At 45.7% G+C, this 22,099-nt stretch overlaps 2 long non-coding RNA genes across 2 annotated transcripts; one reads left to right on the top strand and one right to left on the bottom strand.

Moving 5' to 3' along the window:
* Positions 1-1,292: 1,292 nt before the first annotated feature.
* Positions 1,293-21,987, top strand: LOC139057591 (uncharacterized). Its single transcript, XR_011512917.1, has 3 exons — positions 1,293-1,371; positions 12,072-12,141; positions 21,891-21,987. It is a non-coding gene; the product is annotated as an uncharacterized lncRNA (long non-coding RNA).
* Positions 18,235-21,637, bottom strand: LOC139057590 (uncharacterized). Its single transcript, XR_011512916.1, has 2 exons — positions 21,437-21,637; positions 18,235-18,965 (listed from the first exon to the last, which is right to left on the bottom strand). It is a non-coding gene; the product is annotated as an uncharacterized lncRNA (long non-coding RNA).
* Positions 21,988-22,099: the final 112 nt, after the last annotated feature.

The following is a 22,099-nucleotide window of genomic DNA, read 5'->3' on the forward strand; positions in this document are numbered from 1 at the left end:
ACAATAATAATATATGGGGTTTTACGTGCCAAAACCACTTTCTGATTATGAGGCACGCCGTAGTGGGGGACTCCGGAAATTTTGACCACCTGGGGTTCTTTAACGTGCACCTAAATCTAAGTACACGGGTGTTTTCGCATTTCGCCCCCATCGAAATGCGGCCGCCGTGGCCGGGATTCGATCCCGCGACCTCGTGCTCAGCAGCCCAACACCATAGCCACTGAGCAACCACGGCGGGTTATGTAGAAACAATGGAACACCTCATACTAAAATGTGATGGTATCAATCCCGATGTCAATGCGGCCACAGTCACCCTTCCTGGGGCCCTAGGGTTCAGAGATAATGATAGTCATGTAAATAAATGTGCGGTGGAAATTAGCAAAAGGCGATTGGAGGATTGGTGGCTCAAAAGCAGAGAGGTGACATAAGGTTAAAAGGGTAGGAAGACGTATTTAAAGAAAATCAAGAAATTCAATAACACACAACACAGATAACAATAAGAGGCAAAATAAAAATCTGAGCATGGTGGCAACTGCCATCGCCCCGTTTCAAAGGGGACGCTCCTACCTTCCATCCATCCATCCATTACGTTGTGAGACGCCTCGTAGCTGCTACGACGCTGTTCCTGCTGGCCAGCAGGAGTTGTGCTGCGTCATGCCGACATGTCGCATCAGCGTAAACTTAGAGCACCGCACCAGAAGTACAAGCGTGCAATGCTATTAATTGTTGTCAGTATTTCTCGCCCTTTGGGCATAACTGCCAAGTTCTTTTTTTTTAATCCTCCGTCGACATTGAAAAAGTTCCTGATGACGTTTATTTGCTTTTGACCAATTTTTTTATTTCACGAATAACATGATATATAAGAACGATTTTTTTTTGCCCAAAATTACAATGACAGTATAACCAACGAATTTTGCGGTCCCTCTTTTAAGGTACTGTTTGTAACGTCCTGCGATCATTGTGCGACCTTTTTGGAGACGGTCGATTAAAACTCTGCTTGATCAGTACACACAAACAAAAACGTGCGTAGCTTGCACTAGTGGTGCAAGGCTGGAGTCAACAGCGGAGTTTGTGATCACCTAAGTTTTATGTGGCTTGCCTAAGTTGTTTGTAGGTTCTGCGAGGTAATGCTTAGGCTTTGCTAAGTTGTGTCGGCCGGCTTGATGCTGGAGGTTTTTCGAGCAGTCGCAGGCCGGGATCGCTTTCTCGGCGACGTCGCGCGTTCAGTCGCCGACTCTCGCGTTCCCTGGACTGAAACTCGGGATCCTCGACTCGCCGTCGCCTCTTTTCAGCCGCAGCTTCGGCCTGGTGTTCCGGATCAGCTCGGCGGCGACGCATCGCTTCTCGCTTGGCAGTACGGCGCTCTTCGTGGTAAGCCGATTCTTCTTTTGCCGTCCGGAGTTTCTTCGGTCTTTCCATAGAAGCAGCACATACACACGGGGTAGAGGAGGCACAAGGTGTGTCGCCGCGACGGCTGTTCCAAGTTTTTACTTGCATGTTCCTACTCCGCCCTACGCGCGTTGGGTGCGAGGAGGTTATGTGGCTCGGTGCTCTCGCAGGTGGTTGCTAGGCAAGGCGAGGTGGTGCACAACTGGGCTGAGTTTTCTGGTAACGCTCCATGGCGGAACTAAAGCTTAAACAGCTCCGCGCTGTTAAAAAAAAAAAATGTATACACTAGTCAACCATGTCGGAGACGGTGCAGGTGCACCCGCAGGACGCGACCGCCTTACAAGATACAACGACCTTGTAAAGTCATTTTACCTCGCAAGAAGAACCTTCCCCACCCCTCACTGCAAGTTAAACAGGGCACAGGCAACCACCCTTCGCCTGTTACAGACGAACACATACCCTTCCCTCGCACGCTATCACACTATATACCCCGACATCTACCCGAGCCAGACGTGCAAGGTCTGTAAAACTGAATCGGCAACACACCCCCACATGCCATGGGAGTGCAAACACCAATACCAAGACCTTAATTCCGTGACCCTCTCGTCGAGATGGCACGCCGCCCTGCGCAGCTCCCACCTCGACGACCAACTGTGGGCGACCCACCAGGCCTACGAAGCGGTGAAGAGGCAAGACCTCGACGTCCCATCGTGGGAGGCCTAGGCCCAGCCGACAAAACTGCTGGTGCTTATTAAAGTTCACTCTCTCTCTCTCTTAGCCCAGCCTTCCCGATTGATTTCTGGGTTCTGGCTTTATTTGGTCTGAACCCTAGTGCCGAAAGGAACTGTTGTGCAGTTTCAGGACTATAGTGATATGCCACGTTTCAGAGTGATCGAACAATCGAGGAAGCCACCGCCACAGGCACGTACCCAGGGGGGGGGGGGCCCCGGGGGGGCCCGGGCCCCCCCCGAAATCAAGTGGCATAACCCCCCCCCCCCTGCCCACCCACGCCACCACTCCTCACACATTCCTGAAGCGCCGCCAGATCAATGTTAAGACTTGGCAGCTGTTCATCGGTCAGCATTATGCTGCCTTTTTCACTCCTTTTAGATGGCGGTAGTTATCGGCATCTCTTGTAATGTGAAGGACAGGTTTCTCATAGATTCCGCACCCGCGCGATTAACTCGAGATGCGTTCAGTTGTCATCATCTATTCAACCGTCACGCGCATAGCTGTTGCTTTTGTTAATTCAACCTTCTTTGTTTAGGCTGATCCTGGGACCAGGAGAGGGATGCGGCTGTTACTCAGCTGGTCTGTACTCTCATGGAACGAGTTGCGGCCGCGCAGAAAACGCCAACTGTGTTTACCTTTTCCCTTTGCTTCATTATTTCCTTGAGTTACGGCTCGCCACGACGCTGGCAGATGCCCGGAACCATATACACGTGATATGGGTTAGACAAGGTGGGAAATAAAATAATGTGAAAGAACGTCCATCATGAAACCCTGCAATAACCCTTAAGCCCATAAGCAAGATGACTGTCGCCCGTTACCCCGTCTGTTTTTCCCTAATTCTATAGCACTTTTCGTGCCAAATTGGAAACTGGAAACAAAAATCGCAAGGTGTTGAGAAATTAAGCGATCTACTAAGGGAGAAAGCCAAGGCAACAACCAAACTGCAAGCAAAAGCGAATAATAAAGAAGTTAACCGTTGTTTATGAGAATATTTATGGATCAACATCTTTTTATTTAGAAAGGAAGTAGAGAAAACGCCGCCGGAAGTGGAGAACAATTACTTGTTGTGAATGACGCTTCTACAGTTATCGGTCGAACCACCTCACGTAGCCACTTCTCTGCTGTGCTTATGTGGGTGTTTTTTAACCTTTCGCGGTGAGCGCAGTACGTCTAGAATTGCAGAGTCCTGCGCTCTACGCGGTTGTATGGGACTGGCGGCCGCACAGCGTTACGCAATTCGCGGAACTTTTAAAACTGATCAACAAGGCGAAAATAACTGATATTCGAAACTATAACATGAGAAAGACTGAAGTAGCCGTCAAAAATGAACGCAGCCTGAAATCAGTAAAAAAGAAACCTGGCATAGGACAAACCATGATGTATGCACTAAAAGATAAAAAGGATAATATCATCAGCAATCTCGAAGATATAGTAAAAGCAGCAGAAAAATTATATGCTGACCTGTATATAGTACCCAGGGGAGTCACGATACCTCACTTAGAAACAGTAATGAAAAAGATACAGAAACTTTCCTATAACTAGCGATGAGGTCAGAAGGGCCCTGCAAGACATGAAACGATGAAGAGCGGGAGGAGAAGGTGGAATAACTATCTATTTAATCAAAGATGGAGGCGACATATTGTTTGGAAAACTGGCGGCTCTTTATACGAAGTGTCTATCGACTGCAAGGGTCCCAGAAAACTGAAAGAATGCAGACATTATACTAATCCACAAAAAAGGAAACGTTAAAGAATTGAAAATTTATAGGACCCTTAGCTTGCTCCCAGTATAATATAAGATATTTACCAAAATAATCTCCAATAGAATAGGGGCAACACTCAATTTTGTCAACCAAGGGAACAGGCTGGCTTCCGGAAGAGATACTTTACAATGGATCACATCCAGGTCATCAATCAGATTATCGCGAAATTCGCAGAGTACAATAAGCCTCTCTATGTGGCTTATATAGATTACGAAAATGCATTTGATTCAGTAGAGATACCAGCAGTCATAGAGGCACTACGTAATCAAGGAGTACAGAACGCTTACGTAAAAAGCTTGGAAAATATTGCTACATGCGTGTGGTATTTGTTTGTTTGAACGAGGCGCGTGGGCGCCATCACTCCAGAAAAGAGGAGGAAGAACGAACTGGGCTCGCGCTGTGAATCTGACCGGTCTTCGCTGCAACCGTTGTTGTAAATATAACATGTAAATAGTTTCTCGTCTTACTGACTCGTCCTTCGCATAAGAATATCTACAGAGGTTCTACAGCTACCTTAATTCTACTCAAGAAAAGCAGGGAGATACCTATAGAGAAAGGGGTCATACAGGGAGACACAATTTCTCCAAAGCTATTCACTGCATGCTTAGAAGAAACAAGCCAATAAATTGGGAAGGCTTAGGAGTAAAGATCGACGGCAAAACTCTCAGCAACCTTCGGTTTGTTGATGACATTGATATTCAAGAACAAATGATATTCAATAAATGATATGCAATTCAAGAACAAGATGATATTCAAGAACAATGCAGGCGAGTTACAACAAATGATTGGAGACCTTAACGGAGAGAGTGTAAGAGTGGGGTTGAATATTAATATGCAGAAGATGAAGATAATGATAAATAGCCGAGCAAAGGAACAAGAGATCAGGATCGCCAGTCGGCCACTAGAGACTGTGAAGGAGTACGTTTACCTAGGTCAATTAATCACAGGGAACGCTGATCATGAGAAGGAAATTCACAGAAGAATAAAAATAAGTTGGATCGCATACGGCAGGCATTGCCAGCTCCTGACTGGAAGCTTACCATTATTATTGAAAAGTAAGGTGTGCATGCAATCAGTGCATTTTGCCAGAGCTGACATATGGGGCAGAGACTTGAGAGCAAGTTAAGGACCGCGCAAAGAGCGATCGAACGAAGATTGCTAGGCATAACGTAAAGAGAGAGAAAGGGAGCGGTTTGGATCAGAGAGGGAACGGGTATAGACGATATTCTAATTGACATGAAGAGGAAAAAATGTAGCTGGGCAGGTCATGTAATGCGCCGGTTAGATAACCGTTAGACCATTAGGGTTACAGAATGGGTACCAAGAGAAGGAAAACGCAATCGAGGACGACAAAACACTAGGTGGAGCGATGAAATTATGAAATTTGCCGGCGCTAGTTGGAATTGGTTGGCGCAGGACAGGGGTAATTGGAGATCGCAGGGAGAGGGCTTCGTCCTGCAGTGGACAGAAAACATGATGATGATGATGATATTTATGATGATGATGATGATGGTGGTGGGCCCCCCCCGAAAAAAAATCCTGGGTACGTGCCTGCACCGCCATATCGCTTGAAATGCTCCCCAGTGAGCTGCGACGCTTTGACCCGCCCGATGGCGCATTTCATCGGCGTTTAAATATTTGGCCACCCATTTCGCCGACAGCTTCATTGCCAGCGGCCCATGAATTGTGGATGCGAATCATCCGCCGGGTGTGTTTAGTGTCTCGGGAGTAAATCCAGCAGAGTTTCGCTGATCTTCAACTATCAGGTCGGGGGCACGATCAACAATTTCAACAGAAGATGAAGCGGTCGAAGGCCTCCCGCACTTTGCTGCACATTCGGTTCCAAATACACCCCGTTGGAATGGTGCACATCACTTTTTCACTCTAGGTAGGTCGGGAATTCGTAACATAGTGTGCTGCTCATATTTTCATGAATGTCCTTTGTACCTTTGTTCTCGAGTGTAAAAAAAAAAAAAACCTTATGAGAGTCTCGAACCAGTCCAAAAGGTGAAAATTCTGCGTTCACTGGCAATATGGCTGGAATAACTGCTTGTAAACGAATTAGTAAATAATTAACCCTTTCGCTGTCGGACCTTTCTGACCGTGACGCACCCCCAGTGTCGGCTTGGTTTCAGGGAACGAGCATAACAGGGAATGAACATAGCAATTTATTTTTGATTATGATTCGTATACAAATAACATAGTCAATGTAACATACACATTTCAGTGTTCTGCAGCTGTTGTTAGTAAACATCATCATGATCATCAGCCTGACTATAAAATCCCTTCAACATCCGAATCTGACGATGCGGAACCCTCTTCCTCGCATGCGACTCTGTCCGAGTCCGAATCCGAGCTCGGCTCGTATTCTGAATCGGAATTGAGCCACCGCTCCAATGAGCAGACGAATTAAGGTCCCGCGCGCTGAGCCATCCGAAAGTAACCGCGCGCAGGGGGGATGCGCTTTCAGTCGCCCGCACAACGGAGATAAATGGGACGTTGCGTGATCAAGATGACAGAGAGAGATGGAAAAAGGCTAAACAAAGTTCGAAGGGCTTTACGTTTACAGCTGCAAGTCGAAAGCGAGGGTGCGGCGAGAGAGCGAAAGCAGCAACGAGTCGCTCTTTTCGGAGAGGCAACGGCACATGCGCCTGAACTTGACGCGCCGTAGCAGGCACACCAACAGAAGAAAAATAAAAGCCTTCAAACCAGCGGAGATGGCAGAGCAACCCTTGAACCCATAAACACAGGCGCGCGACGCATGATACAGCGAACACGGAGCCGCCGCGCCACTCAGCAAAGAGAAAGTGGGGAGTGGCCATCGCGCCGTACTCTTCAATACATGGAGTAACAAAGGTCGGGGCGAATATACGAACTTGTAGAAAGAGTCAACAGATTGCGTGGCCAATCCAGGAGCGCCAGCTTTGCGCTCTGGCGCGAAATTTTGAACGCACGATAGAGAACGTACCGGTACGTCAGTGACAGTTTTGGGGGGGGGGGAAGCGCGATGACGTACCGGTACGTCCGTGACAGCGAAAGGGTTAATTATTTATTGAACATGTGCACACCGTCAAAATATGTTCTTTTTAAAGAAGTCAACAAAATTAGGCAGAAAGACATTTCCGGCACCCGGACAGAGATGGCCAGGACTGAGTCCGCCGGCTGGTTAACTCGCTGAACAACAATAAAGTTTTCTCTCTCCCTTAATGTATAGCCCTTGCCACAAGTCAAGAGGTTATCTCGTCTATGGATTAGTCCTGTGGAACATTTCACATGGTGGCATGGCGCGTGTTTTGTTGGCAGCCTTTCATGGACTACATGCTCCCCGTCCTTCTTCCATTCACGCCCAGGATGATATGCACTGAAATTTATGGACAACCCCGCTCCTCCACCAGAATGTTATATGAAAACTCAGACACGCGAAGACATCCTGGGATAGCCCACGGCTGGAATGTGGAGCGGTGCATGGGCTACAACGACGTCCAGAACATCGTCATGCAATTCTAGAATGTCCTCAACACACCCAGCATTCATCTGTCTGTAAAGATGACTTATTGGGAACATTTGTGACCCAAGCATAGCAAGTATCTTCAACCACCATTTTAGCATGTTTTGAGTGTGTACTTGCCTTAATGAAATATTCAAATCAGCAATGAACATGTGCAGCAGTGCTACTGTTCGCCGCAGGCATAAGAAATTAAAGCCGAAAAAAAAGACTCGTGTTTTATCCACTTTTTTTGGAAGGTCAGCTGTCATCACGATGCTACACTGAGCCACTTCTCCAATAAAATTAGCGGCTGTCGCCCGCAACGGCATCCTCCGCATAGCATTGATTTCGGATGTCGGCCACTATGGCATCCACTTTCGAACTGCAACGGCGAAGACATCCCACAGCTGACGATTTCACCGTTCTGGGATAAGGGCCCCGTTTTGTGGTTACTGCTAGCAGCTCTAGAGTCCCATCTGACCCTTTGTTGAGAACATGACCTTGTAGCATTTATGCACTTCCTGGCCGCTGAGTTGCTGCCCAAGCTGTTTCACGTCACATTACAGATGGAACCACGCCAAACCGGCGAGCTGTTATCAACCGGGACGGCCTATTTGTAGCCTTCGTCATCACTATGAACGTCTTAAATTAGAACCAAGGTCCACCATCTTCACTCATACGAATGATGACAGCTCCCTCTAGTGGTGACGTAAGTGTGGCGAAACAAGCGCTTCACTACAAGAGCCTCCCAGTAGCGCGTGCTCGGCGTCGCTTTCACCGCCATTCTCCTCGCCCTGCTACACGACGCCGCGAGAAGTGTCGTTACGCAGGGCACTCGGACACTGCAGTTTCAGTTTCACTTTTCAATTGACTGTATCGTTCATGACACTAACAAATATATAAAATAAGTATGCAGACAAAGGTCCCAAAGTCAACGGCAGCTCTGGGACTCTTTCCATGGAACGCATAGACCGCTAAAGAACGTCTAAAATACTTGTTTAACGGATAAGCGAAATGTCTCAAAGAAGTATCAGTTTAAATGTTATTTGCTTGTACACCTCTTGAAAGCGCCCGGTAGTTGTGCAAACGCAAAATTTTAGAGGTCTAATAACTTCTTGAAGGAACCTTCTGAAGCTCCTTCAGACTTCTATCTCCATTTGCAAATAAATTAGACGTCATTAATAGCAATTAATTTATATCAAAAACTAATGACAATAGCCATTTATATGCTAATAAAAATGGATGTACTAAAAAACGAAGTATAGTACAGTGGGATTCGAACTTTTTTTCTTTTCTTTGTTGCATAAAAACAACAGCACAGTAGCTGTTTACAAGCAATGAGGTTTAGCTTACATATAGCTAATACTCAGAAAGGCAAACACATGATTCTAACAGACATCCGCCCAGGCTGTGGTTCTTGAGCTGCGCACACACTATGTGCTAATGTACCAATGCCACTGTTTTCGCATCCCCCCCCCCCCCCCCCAAAAAAAAAATAACACGATTTCGTTGATCGCGGACTTTCTGCATGCCTATCCCACATCCTACTTTTCCAGCGACTACTTAGGCCACTTAGTAAGAACATGCCATGTGGGGGACCCTCAGGATTTTTTAATGGCAAAAAGCGAATTGAGAATGGTGTCGCATCAACATACTTCTTCAAGGTTCTTTGAAGGACGTCCCAAAAGAGATAGCGACCCTGCAGTCAATGAAGAAATATTCTATAGTTTCTTCACACGGACATAACCTCCAATCTGTTGACTATAGGACATAGCAAAAGCTGTCACCTGCAAGCATGTCTATAAATAGGGGGAATGCTGTGCGCAGTTTGAATAAAAACGATTTGACGCCTGGCGGCAGGTATATTCGGCGAACGTAACTGAACATATTTTGGTATCCAAATCTGAAGTAGTGGACGCAATAAGGAGGTGTCTACTGTTCTACTAAGCTCGTCGAGTATTCGGCAGACAGTATGTTTCCACAAACACAAGGAATGCACTCCGTGCTGAAACGAATTTTTAAGAAAACTACTAGAAGCCTATGATTCATGCGCACATGGTCGATCTCAAGACCAGATCGGGAAGGTATTGGACAACTCGAAGCTTCAACACCTCTCGCAACAACGGATGATTTTGATTACGTAGAAAAGACGAGCGCGAGACGCGTTACCTGATAAAGATGTGGACTAGTCCTAGACAACCACCTTCAAGAGGGAGAAAGAGATTGTCCCATCCCATTGCTTCACAACGGGAGCTCCAAATGAACGATGAGAAAATACAATCCAGCGCGTGTGTCTTAAGCCTTCAGCAGTGCGACACTTGTAGAACGCACAGAAGATTGACTGCGATAAACTCTGCGTAACAGTAATGCAAGCTCCAGCTTGACTGAAGAATACAAAAAAAAAATTGTCGTTACCAAGAAAACATTCCGCTTTACTTCAGTAACTTGGGCCATCCAATGAGGATTACCTTTCCGAAACTGCCAAAACTACTGAAAACCTGTTTGTGTAGTGCAGAGGGAACGACCACAAAAAAAAAAAAGACAAGATGGCAAACAAAGCGCGAACTATACTAACGGAGGTTTATTTTTCCAGATTACAATTTTATACGCTCGCCCAAAGCCAACATAAGTGCGCAAATTATTGACTCCTAAAAAACAGAAAAGAAAGAAGGACAAGTTCCTCGCCGAGAAGGTTAAAGGCACACTAAAGCGAAACAATAAATCAGTTTAGACTAATGAAGCATTGTTTGAGAACCCTGCAAGCAGTCATTTAAAAAAATAGTTTGGTTATTAGATAAGAAAATGAAGGTCCAAGTATCAGTATTTCAATTTCGCGCCGAAACCCCAGTGCCGGTACGTCAGCGGGACGTCAGGGTTTCCAAAGTATGTTTTCGCATTTGGGCCACCTTGGCTGAATAAAGGTTCCCGAAACTTGCCATGCTTAATATTTAGTTCCTTTAGAACACAATGTAGTCAATCTGTACCGCCATATATAATTAGTAGGCCCTGGAAGATGCCATCAAAATCCAATCCTCACAGCCCCCAGGTGCGGGAACTTAAGTAGGCGTCCGCACCCGTATTTCGTTCTTGCGCATTTTATGGCTTACCAAACGTCTTAGCGTTGTAAGCGTGGTGTTTTTGGTGCTGTAGAACGGTAATTTACTGATGCAGAAGAAATCATTTTTCACTTTAGTGTCCCTTTAATGCATGGGGACCTTGTGCACTCAGCACGTAATCTCGAAATATTTTCAGCCTCAATAATTTCTCTTTTGAGCTTGTCACGCATGAAGCTTACTAGGGTGCATGCGCTGCGCAATGGTTCACATCCACAGAAATTACAGTGGATAGCGAGCCACCCATCTCGTGAATTTTTACATTTGTTGTTGTGTTCTTCAAGTCTATCATTAAGGCACCTGCCGGCCTGCCCAATATTTACAGTAAGAGAGGGGGATACCATACACAACATTGCTAGTACAATGCCTTGCACTAGCAATGTCGTTCATAGGGTACTGTTTAGTATTCCGCCGTGGATGTTTGCAGCTCTCCAATAAACGTCTTTGACGCCAGCTTGGGCTAATACGTATGTGCCACAAAGAATGTGCCGCTCTACAATGAGGGAAAAGAGCCCTTAAATTTTCCCGATGCTGAGCGGAATCGAACCCCCTGCCATACGGTTCCTCAAGGACTGCAACCCGACGCATTAGCGGCCGGGCTGCGCCGAAAGTGCGCTGGGTATGTTCCGCTCTGCAAAGAACATCTCTCCCAACAACCACAGCCTCTGCAGTAAATACGAGAACCCGTGGCGTTTTATTCCAATAGCAATGATATGGACAATCCAGGTGCATTTCTACCGGCGGCGTCTTCGTCGCCGTCATGTTCTGTATAAAGTCGAAAGGCGACGTCGTCGCCGCGCGCCGTATGTTGTATGTGCGAGTGAAAGCTTGCGAGGGTGAGCCGATGATCGTGGCTTAATTTGATGATGATGGGGGCGAAATGCGAAAACACCCGTGTGCTTGGATTTATGTGCACGTTAAAGAACCCCAGGTGGTCGAAATTTCCAGAGTCCTCCTCTACGGCGTGCTTCATAATCAGGAAGTGGTTTTGGCACGTAAGACCCCATAATTTAATTTTAACAATCCATAGGCTTCCTTGACATTCATGGCAGTGTTCTTGGATTGGCGGCTGCTCAGGACACCCAGAGCTGCAGTCGCCGATATTGCCCATTCATGATTTCCAATATATAGAGGCGAAAAGCCACGAGTGATAATGATGAAAAAATATTTCTTTCGCCATAAAAAGGCAGAGAATAGAGATTTTATTCACACTAAAGGCACAGAGGTCGTCTAACTGGTGCTTTTTGCCCTACTGCTTTGCACAGAGAAGGACGACTAAAGGTGACGAATAATGGGAAACTGTATGACGAGGGATAACGAGTGTATGCGTACGTATGCATTACAAAACGATGTTTACTAAAAACCTGCGTCCACCTCCATGGCATGAATCACAATGACGCCTTTGTTATTACGTGCCTAGCTGAAGTATCAGGCCATGGGCATGGGCTGGGAATAGCTCCCTCCGACATGTCGATGCTGGCTAGGAAGCCGTCTAGCATTCATCGCTCCGGCACATGACGTTCAATTGAATTCAGTTTTATTTTTCTCTGAGATGAACGTTCTTGAATAAAGACCGCTTCTTTTGCAGGTCGATGAGGTCCTGAAGCCCGTGTACATTTCAGCACGACATTTTCTGGCGAAAGCAAAAACGCACAAAGGTAAGTATTTACAGAAACGGAGTATAGCGACAAAGCAACGAAATAAATAATAATGCATAAGCAAACATGCATATACCTAAATACCGGAATTATATGTGCCAGCGCTTCAAACAATAATGATTTATTATATTATTTTAAAAATTTTTAATAATAATACCTCAAATACCCTGATGTGGGGTATTATATGAGGGATGGGTGATCACTTCAGTGAAATGTGGGCTCAATGGCAGACTTGAAGTGATGTGGATTGGAGTGGTGCACGGAGGGGGTGAAAAGGTCGCTCCAGTCCCAGGCAGTCTAGCCCCCCCCCCCCCCCCAAAAAAAAAGAAGGAATGAAGGTGCGCAGTGGTCCGGGCAGGCACAGGTTACGCAGATTTTTCGTGACGTAATTGGCAAGATTGATGGTGCTCTGGAATGACGGCTGAAGTACTGTCTAATTTTTTATAAGCTCATGTATTTTATTTTTGAAAAAGAGCCAGTTAGTTTCAGCGGAACGTTCTGAGAAACTTAAAAAATTAGCTGGCAAATTCGGCGAGTTTAATGTTCATATCAGTATAGTTACTTTTGTAGTGAAGTGTTATATTTTTTCTAGTTTTAGTGATGGCAGGGATGCCACATTGGAATGAGATATATGTAGCGCTGAATGATCGCTAAGGCCGAGTAAATGCGTTAGTGGCGAAAAATTATTGGAGTGAGAAGTGAGGATAAGGTCTAATGTGTTAAAAGACTTATCACTGTGCCGTGTGGAGTTACTGACGATTTGCGTTAGGCCAAACGCAAGACACGTATTAATGAAATCGCAGTCAGCGGTGTTTTTTGGCGTTGTTTCGATTATGCTGGACCAATTGATGGCGGGAAAGTTGAAATCGCCGAAAAGTATGATAGGTGATTTGGGATAAAGGTCAGCCCTGTTACCGAGTGAAGCACCTCATGGATGTCAGCTACGAAAGAGCGGCCTGCGTCAGGTGGGCGATAGCATGTACCGATAACAACGGCTGGGCGGGAAGCGTTGCTTACCACAAAGGCAATTTCTAAGGGCGCTGTTACTGTTATTTCAGCACACTGAAGACCTTAGTGTGCACATATCAGTACGCCGCCACCCTATTTGTGGGTTCTATCGCGTCAAAATATAAAAAAAGGGAAATATGATAGAATTTCTGCATTATTAATGGACGGGTTAAGCGAAGTTTCAGTAAGGAGGGCGATGTTCGGTGCTGTTGGGCTGAGCAGGCTTTGGAAGGCATGACGCTCGGGAAGAATACTGCGGGTATTGTTGTGAAGAAATGTAAGGTAGTTATTGTGACATTCAGATGCTAAGAACGAAGTTGTATTTCCGATTAGCAGTATGGCGTGGCGGAGTTTGAAGACTCTCTGTTGTGCTTTGGCAAACTGACCTAGGTGCTTTCTAGCAGTCAGCACTTTAGGAGAGTGGTCTTCCGAGTAGCCGTATTCAATGCCTTTAATCTTTTAGCGCACGACAGCATGAACGTTTTTACTTTAATATGTGCGCATTTAACAATTATAGGCCTATTTCTGTTACAATTAAAGCGACCTAACTTGCTGGCTCTTTCTATGTCTAAATGTCTAATGGGGCTGTTTAGTTGTGTACGGCAGTGCTGAATCGCTAGGGTTTCAGACGCAGCTCATGTTTCGTTTTCAGTGTCCTTCAAACCAAAGAAGACTAGATTTGATCTTCGTGCCATACCTTCGGAATCGTTAAGTTCGGCCAGAATAAACGCAGTCTTATTTGCGCTCTATTCAGCGAGCGTCCTGAGTAGACTCTGCTTCGTGCCCTGTTTCAGTCCTTTCGGACGCTGTGGTTGCACGCCGTATGTGCCATTTCGATTCATTTCTCTCGAAGGCCTTTATGTTCCCTCTGTTCTTTGCCTCAACTGTACGACGTTGTTGTAAAGTAAATAGGGAGTTCCGACATAAATAACTTGTAACCCCGCGTGCCTCATACGTTTTTTAACCCTGCTTTAAATCCGGTGATGCCGGTGATGAAATACCTACTGTTTTGGTGGTCGATTACCGATACAGGGATCTGTTAGTGGTTCAGTCGTGCCAAAATGTTTTCATCCAAGTAGTTCAGTTGAACTGCACAAAAAATTAGCTTCGCCTACCATTCGAAAATGCTGCTACGCAACTGAAGATATTTCTTCACGGTTGTTTAAACAGTAAGGTATCTTGTGCGGCCGTCATTATTGTTCATAAATAGCATAACGAAAAATATAGCAATCAAAGCTGAATATTTAGACTAACAGCACTTGTTGCACCTTCCTAAATATTTCAATCGCAACCACTTGACAGGGTATCCCAGTACACGTTCTTGGGTCTACTCTTCCATGATAAGTTACTGTGGACGCAACATGTAAGTTATATTAAACGTAGCATAGCACAATTATTCGGTGCGCTGAATGAGTATCGCACGCTGTTACCTTTAAAACTTAAGCGTCAGCTGCACTTTTCTACAATTTATTATAGACTCTACTATTGTCTAGTTATCTGGGGCGTCACTTCTGAAGCTGACATGGAAATTCTATTATGAGTACAGAAAGAAAGTGTCCGTATTACTCATAAACTATCTATTTATGAACATACTCAAATTATGAGGTTTTACGCGCCAAAACCACTTTCTGATTATGAAGCACGCCGTAGTGGTGGACTCCAGAAATTTGGACCACCTAGGGTTCTTTAATGTGCACCTAAATCTTAGTGCACGGGTGTTTCTCGCATTTCGCCTCCATCGAAATGCGGCCGCCGTGGCCGGGATACGATCCCATGACCTCATGCTCAGCAGCCCAACACCATAGCCACTGAGCAACCACGGTGGGTATGAACATACTTCAGTGTACATTCACCAGGAGAGCATTTTGAATGCCAGCAGTCTATATAAAAAAAATTATCTGAAAACGCAATTTTAGAATGATAAGTAATCGTGAGACTATCTTGTTTCTCTATATACACGAATACTACAACTAATTAGACCTTAAGAACTAGGAAAATCATCGAAGGACAAACCAGGACAGACTACGGCAATCAGCTATTACAGTGGCAGATTCCCAATTTACCTAATTGTGAGCATGCTTTATTTGATATCCTGCAACATTCTTCAGCTATTTCAATATTCAGAAAAGAAATCGAAACTGTATTTTCTAGAAAATTCACGTCGCTTTTCTAATTGCTTTTCCTGTTGGTCGGCTGATATGCAGTTGAATGTATTGCGAGAGGAGGAGGAAATAACTTTATTGTGTCCTGAGGAACCCCTCCCCACCCACTCTTGGTTTAGTGGGCGGCAGGGGTCGCGGGCCGCACCCACGTTGGGACGGGAAGCCCGTGAGCCTCCACCCTTTCGTGAGCCCTCTGGACGGCCCGGAGCTGGGTCTGGTGGTCGTCGCTTTGCAGGGCGTCCACCCAGTCTTCTTCTTTAGTGAACACGGTGCTGCTTAACGCGGAGCATTGCCAAAGCATGTGCGCTAGCGAGCAGTAAGATTCGCCACAATCCGGACATTGCGGCTCTACTTCTGGTGAATAACGGCTCAGTCTGCCTCTCGAGGGGAACGACCCTGTCTGAAGCATTCTGAATATCGATGACTGTGGTCTAGTGAGTTTAGCGTGGGGGAGTGGGAAGGTCCGCCTCGACAGCTGATAGTGTGTTGTTATTTCGTTGAAGGTGAGCAGCGGGTCTCGGTGCTCCCCTCCCTCCCCGCCACCTCGCTCGCCACGATCGCCGCGGTGCGTGAGTCCTCGCGCGCGTCCGTGCGCCAGCTCGTTGGCGTTGGGAAATTCGGGGTGCACGTCGGCCCCCATGTGGGCTGGAAACCATTTGACGAGGTGCTGACCCGCGGCTCCCTCGCTGCCGAGGACGGCCGCCGCTTCCCGGGATATCGAGCCCGAGGCGAATGCTCTTGCCGCCGATCGCGAATCTGTGTAGACGTAAGGACGTTCGGGGTCTCTCATTGCCATGGCTATTGCCACCTGTTCGGCCACTTCGGACGTTACCCCCTTGACCGATGCTGCGTTAATTATTGTGCCATCCCAGCGTACCGAGATGGCCGCGTACCGGTCGCTGCGCCCATACTGGGCCGCGTCTACAAATGCCGCCAGGCCCGGGCAGTTGGCGGTCGATTTCAGCAGTGCTCGGGCCCTCGCCTTTGTTTGTATGTATGTATGTATGTATGTATGTATGTATGTATGTATGTATGTATGTATGTATGTATGTATGTATGTATGTATGTATGTATGTATGTATGTATGTATGTATGTATGTATGTATGTATGTATGTATGTATGTATGTATGTATGTATGTATGTATGTATGTATGTATGTATGTATGTATGTATGTATGTATGTATGTATGTATGTATGTATGTATGTATGTATGTATGTATGTATGCGTGTGTGTGTGTGTGTATGTATGTATGTATGTATGTATGTATGTATGTATGTATGTATGTATGTATGTATGTATGTATGTATGTATGTATGTATGTATGTATGTATGTATGTATTGCGAGACTTTTTGTTTTCATTTCGCTCTGCCCTTTCTGTATCTTTCCGTATCTATACTGTACCTTTCATTTATTGTTCTTTTATTTCTTTATTTGCGCCATTTATACTTACCGTGCTGTACTAACTTATTGTATGTATGTATGTGTCATCGTTGTATGTATGTATGTATGTATGTATGTATGTATGTATGTATGTATGTATGTATGTATGTATGTATGTATGTATGTATGTATGTATGTATGTATGTATGTATGTATGTATGTATGTATGTATGTATGTATGTATGTATGTATGTATGTATGTATGTATGTATGTATGTATGTATGTATGTATGTATGTATGCGTGTGTGTATTGTGTGCAGTATGTGTATATACATGGACATATATTTTCTCCCTTTTTTTTCTGCAACGTTGTCTGCTTTGCTCTTGGCGCCAGGCACCTATAGTAGGCCGTGAAATTCTCGCCTTTTGCTCCGGGGCCATGACAGTCACGGATTGTGAAAACTCGCACTAAACTTCAAACTTCAAAATTTCAAACAGCGAGAGAGTAAAACGTAACACGCTCGGGCTGTTAGTCTAGATATCTTCAACCGATTAGCGCGAACCTGCAGATTGCAGAAGGATTCACATATATATATATATATGGTTTTCAGAGGTGTAATCGTCTAGAATTTTGAATGTTAATGTATGAAGCTCGTAATGCAGTCTACAAGAGCCGCATTTTCTGGTTAATTCTAAACCCAAACAATGTGAAGGATAAGATAGCACTGTGGGAACGATAGCAAGCAAGGCGAAAAAACACGAGAGCTCTCTCTCCTACGTGTTTTGCTTTATTTTTCACTCTTGACAATGCTTCACATACCGGCCTATTGTTCTGCTACTACTGAAACGCAGCTAGTATGCAGAAAAGTCTCTACAATACGCGAGTTGCGGTTACGGCACACAAGCACAAGAAAGGGCCCTTCGTGATGAATGGACCACTCAACGTGTTGCACATTTCTCCTTGGTGTAGACGAAATGATCGAACGGGCAAGACAACTGCGTGCTACCATGAAATATGTTTGTCGGCCACGTACGAGTGTTTAAAATTTCAATTTGACATACCCAAGGTCACTTCACACTAAAAGCGAAATTCTAATCTTCAAATAGTTATTTCGTTCCTTTTCTGGTCGTCGTGCCGGAAGGTGAACGGTACTAATTAAGATAAATAATTGCTTGAAATAAGCATGCTCATTATTGGAATTAAGAATTTAGCGAAGGCACAGTATCGTTACCTACGTTTACGAATTTGTATTGGATGATATTCAAATTGTCTTATTATCCGGCCGTCGACACTGCCTCTGGTCGTCAATCCGGCCCTCAACCCAAAAAGTTTGGCGACCCCTAGTCTGGAGGAACAGGAAAAAAATCTTCCAGAGAATGTATGAAGAAATGTAGGAACGTAACAAAGTGAAGTTGCATACTAAATTGCAATGAGGAGGAAAGGAGGGGGGTGCGATGAGACAGGAGCGCCCAGACAAACAAAAATGCACGTTCGCAGCACTTCCTAACTTTCTGACTGATACTAAGTTGACGCAGACTTTTTGAAAAAGAAATGTTTATTTGAAGTTGCACGTACATTGTTTCATGTACTTTGATGTTGACTGTGTGCAACTTGCTTTTATTTGTGTTTGTTTTGTTTTTCATGCAACAGCTGCCGAGATAAAGGTCCTTCTGGTAACGGTTCTTCTGGACGTTCGCATGTCGCTGATAAAGCGCATCCTGACTCTCTATTTCACCGCACTCTTAACTTTCTGCCCTATTGCTTCATTTTCTTTTTTTTTACATTCCTTAGTGGCTCGAGTTCATATTTGATGAGTATTTTAGCCGGTTCTTAGGTGGAGCGTTGTTTTACGATGTCATGATAATTTCTTATTCGACAGCAACGAGCATGTTATCGCTACGACCTTTTTTTTTTTTAGTTAGACCACTTCGACAACATGAGAGACAATACCGAGATACAAATTCCATAAAGGGCGGGGCCCCCCCAGTCGAGCCACGGTCGACGCGTCATGCGTTCTTCGCGGACGACGGCTGCCTGACGTGGTCGAGCTTGAGCGTCCGGGTCCCCGTGCTCGGCTGCGGCGCCTTCCGGTGGCTCGGGGGTGTCGATCACCGCGTCTGGCTGTCCTGTTCTCGAGGCGGTGAAGGCTTCCACCGCGGATGCCAGGATGCTCAGGTGGAGCTTGCAGAAGCTTTTCGCCGCGCGCAGTTTGGTGGCCACGGCGGATTTCGCACCGATGAAAGCGTCCGTGCCGAGTCTGCCGGAGCCCTGTTGAGAAGAAGAAAAAAAAGAAAGAAACGGGACTTTTTCAACGACTGCAAATCGTGAGTGATCGAGTGTCGTGACGCAAATCGAGAGAAGTGAACAAGGATAGGCAAAGAAGTTAAACAGGCTTAGCTCAGTTGGCTATTCTGCGCTGGGGAAGGGGGAAAATGTACTGTAACGTGAGTAGGAGTGATCTACACAGTATGCACGGACGCGCAAACACGCCGTGAAACTTCACCGTTCTGTCGTCCATTACAAGTGGGCGCGCGTTAGAACAGCGGCGAACGTACGGTCCGAAGAAAGTGGTGGTCGCGTGCATTATTACCGGTGCAGCAAGTGTGTTTGTAAGCTGTTTCAAAGTGCGTGAAGTCTCTTTTTTTTACATTTTCAGATAAAAGAAAAGCGCGTAATGACTCGGGACTAATAATTACGTTTTTTTTTTGTAAGACATACGGCAAACTTGACTTGTCAACTTGTATTTGTGTAAAGGGGGGGGGGGGGGGTGGTATTGAAGATAGTATTGAAACAGTACTGAAAATCTGCTGGCTTTTTTAAAGGCAATTCTGCTACGCTTCGTTCCCTTTTTTTTGTCAGCTAAATAAGGGGCGCTACGACAGCGGGAAAAACCGGAAGCTGTGCAGTGCCTATGTTTATAAACAGCGAAAGTGCATTTCAAGAGACGCAGCAGCGCTTTTGTGGCTTCGCACATCGGAGACGCGCGGGGCCACAACACCGGTATCTCCTCTTCTGTAAAAGGCCAGCCATCGAAGTGCCCTAAAGTTGCCTGAAGGGCGAGGCACTCATCTTCGTATGACGGACACTCACAGAGGAGGAAGGTTGGTTTTAGTCCACATACATGTGACAGAATGTCATGACATTTGGCGGTTTGCTGCTTCGTCCATCGTACATGCCTAACCAGTAACTCGAGGTGGATCACGTGTTTCCCGTTTTTATAACATCCAGGGCCCCACTGCAGTCAGAGGAAAGGGCGAGTGACGGGACCATGCACCATGGATTTACCAATAGGCTAAGCCTGCTCGTCGTCGGCACATAACCTTGTCTTGAGCCGTCCGGAGTGGCTTACCCGCCGCGGTTGCTCAGTGGCTATTGTGTTAGGCTGCTGAGCACGAGGTCGCAGGATCGAATCCCGCCCATAGCGGCCGCATTTCGATGGGGGCGAAGTGCGAAAACACCCGTGTACTTAGACTTAGGTGCACGTTAAAGAACCCCAGGTGGTCGAAATTTCCGGAGTCCTCCACTACGGCGTGCGTCATAATCAGAAAGTGGTTTTGGCACGTAAAACCCTATAATCTAATCTCCGGAGTGGCTTCACTTATGTCTCCATGTAATGGGATAGATGATAAAAACAGGGAGACATGCATACTGCCATAAAAAAAAAGAAGTACGCGGCACCATATATGTGCGTTTCACGCACAGCTAATTGCTTTACTGAGCACGTGCTGGTGTTCGAGTTGGTTATGCATGATTAGAACGAAGGCGCCAAATCAAACAATGGACGAAGGAAGGAGACATGCAGATGACGGCCCTTTTTCTTCTTGTTGTTTTGATCCTTGAGAGCAGGTATTGATTCCTGTGCCAAAAAATAAAATGCTCAGTTGTTAGTGCGCCTACGTGGTTGTCTCGTGTCTCCTTCCTTCATCCCTTGTTTTATTTGGCGCCTTCGTTGTAATAATTACCTTAGGCGAGCCTGGGCTGTATTCTTGTGGCGTAAGTTTAAAGGGGTTATTTAAAACAACGCGGGCTGGGAAAAACACGGCAGAGGAAAGTAAAAGCTAGAAAAAGGAAAATAGGAACGTACAGCTTTCTGGCAAAACAGAAGCTCAGTGATATGCAGTCTATCCGAACAAATAACCTTTTCCTCTGGCAACAATTCAGAATTTACCTCAAGAAAACGCGCAGTTTTATGATGTTTTTTTAGGCGTACATATTATTTCAAATACTGCGTTGGTAGCGAACTTGCGTGGTGCCATTGTTCAACAATGCTTTTATACTCTCAGGCGAACTTTAGAAAAAGTGACAAAACAAGCATGTTTACTCCTACATTTGTTATTTTCTTCTTTTTGTTTTCATTAGCCACCATTAATACGGAATCATGTTTTACGGCGTAGCCAAATAAGCACCCATGCTGCAGCTGTTTAGAGATCTTCGGATTGAATAACCGGCGAACTTGAGCTATTTGGTTGGGTTCCATATTTAAAACGACGCAAAAGACTCCGATCAGGGACCAGATGACGCAAGCGCTGACTGAAGTTGAAGGTGTCATTGAATACTAAGGTATCGTAGCATTGAATTCATTCACACGAAAAGAAAACTCTCCAGGAGAAGCCACATTCTCAAAAAAGCTCTAGCTACAAGAGTACAGCAGGATTAGCAACAGGGGAGAATAATGTCTAACCAACTAGCCCAACTTCGCAGTCGTGTGCGGATGAAGCAGTCTTGCAAACGATACTCACTGCTGGCAATTCAGGCAACGCGGCCTCGTTCTCCGTTGACGATGGCAAAGCGGCGACGCGCGACAGAAATGTCCCGATCATTTCCCTGGAAGACGACGAAACTTGGTCGGCCATTGGACAGCTTGGACGAAGAGAGCTTCTGCCAAACCTGGAACGCGTTAATAGAAGCTCGAACGAAGGGCGAACTCTCCCGAAAGTGGAAGCTATCGGCCGGCTTTTATAGCGATCCCAGAGCCAGGAAAGACTCCAGAGAGGCTTGAACACGTCAGTCCTTTATCACTAATATCGCCCTCGTGTAGATTTCTGAAACAGGTCACCACGCTTTTCTGAGTCTTGTCGTTTTATCATGCGGTGCATTGGGGTGGCTGAAAGATAAATAAGAAATGTCCTACAAAAGTGGGGTATTAGATAAAGAGTCACTTCTAAATAAAATTTATGTATTTTTCTTTTATAGTTTAGATACCGTAGGACTGTTCAGGCTGGCGTATGCAGAAGCCCCAGTACGCAGTCATGGCCTCCAGCGGCACACCATCAGCGGGACGCAGAGGCACAATAAATGCAGCCATTGACTTCAAAAGGCTTTCGTCATGGTTTTATTTGTGTTTGTTTTGTTTTTCATGCAATAGCTGCCGAGATAAAGGTCCTTCTGGTAACGGTTCTTGT

Source organism: Dermacentor albipictus, chromosome 3 (assembly GCF_038994185.2).
Source record: "Dermacentor albipictus isolate Rhodes 1998 colony chromosome 3, USDA_Dalb.pri_finalv2, whole genome shotgun sequence".
Lineage (NCBI taxonomy): Eukaryota > Metazoa > Arthropoda > Arachnida > Ixodida > Ixodidae > Dermacentor > Dermacentor albipictus.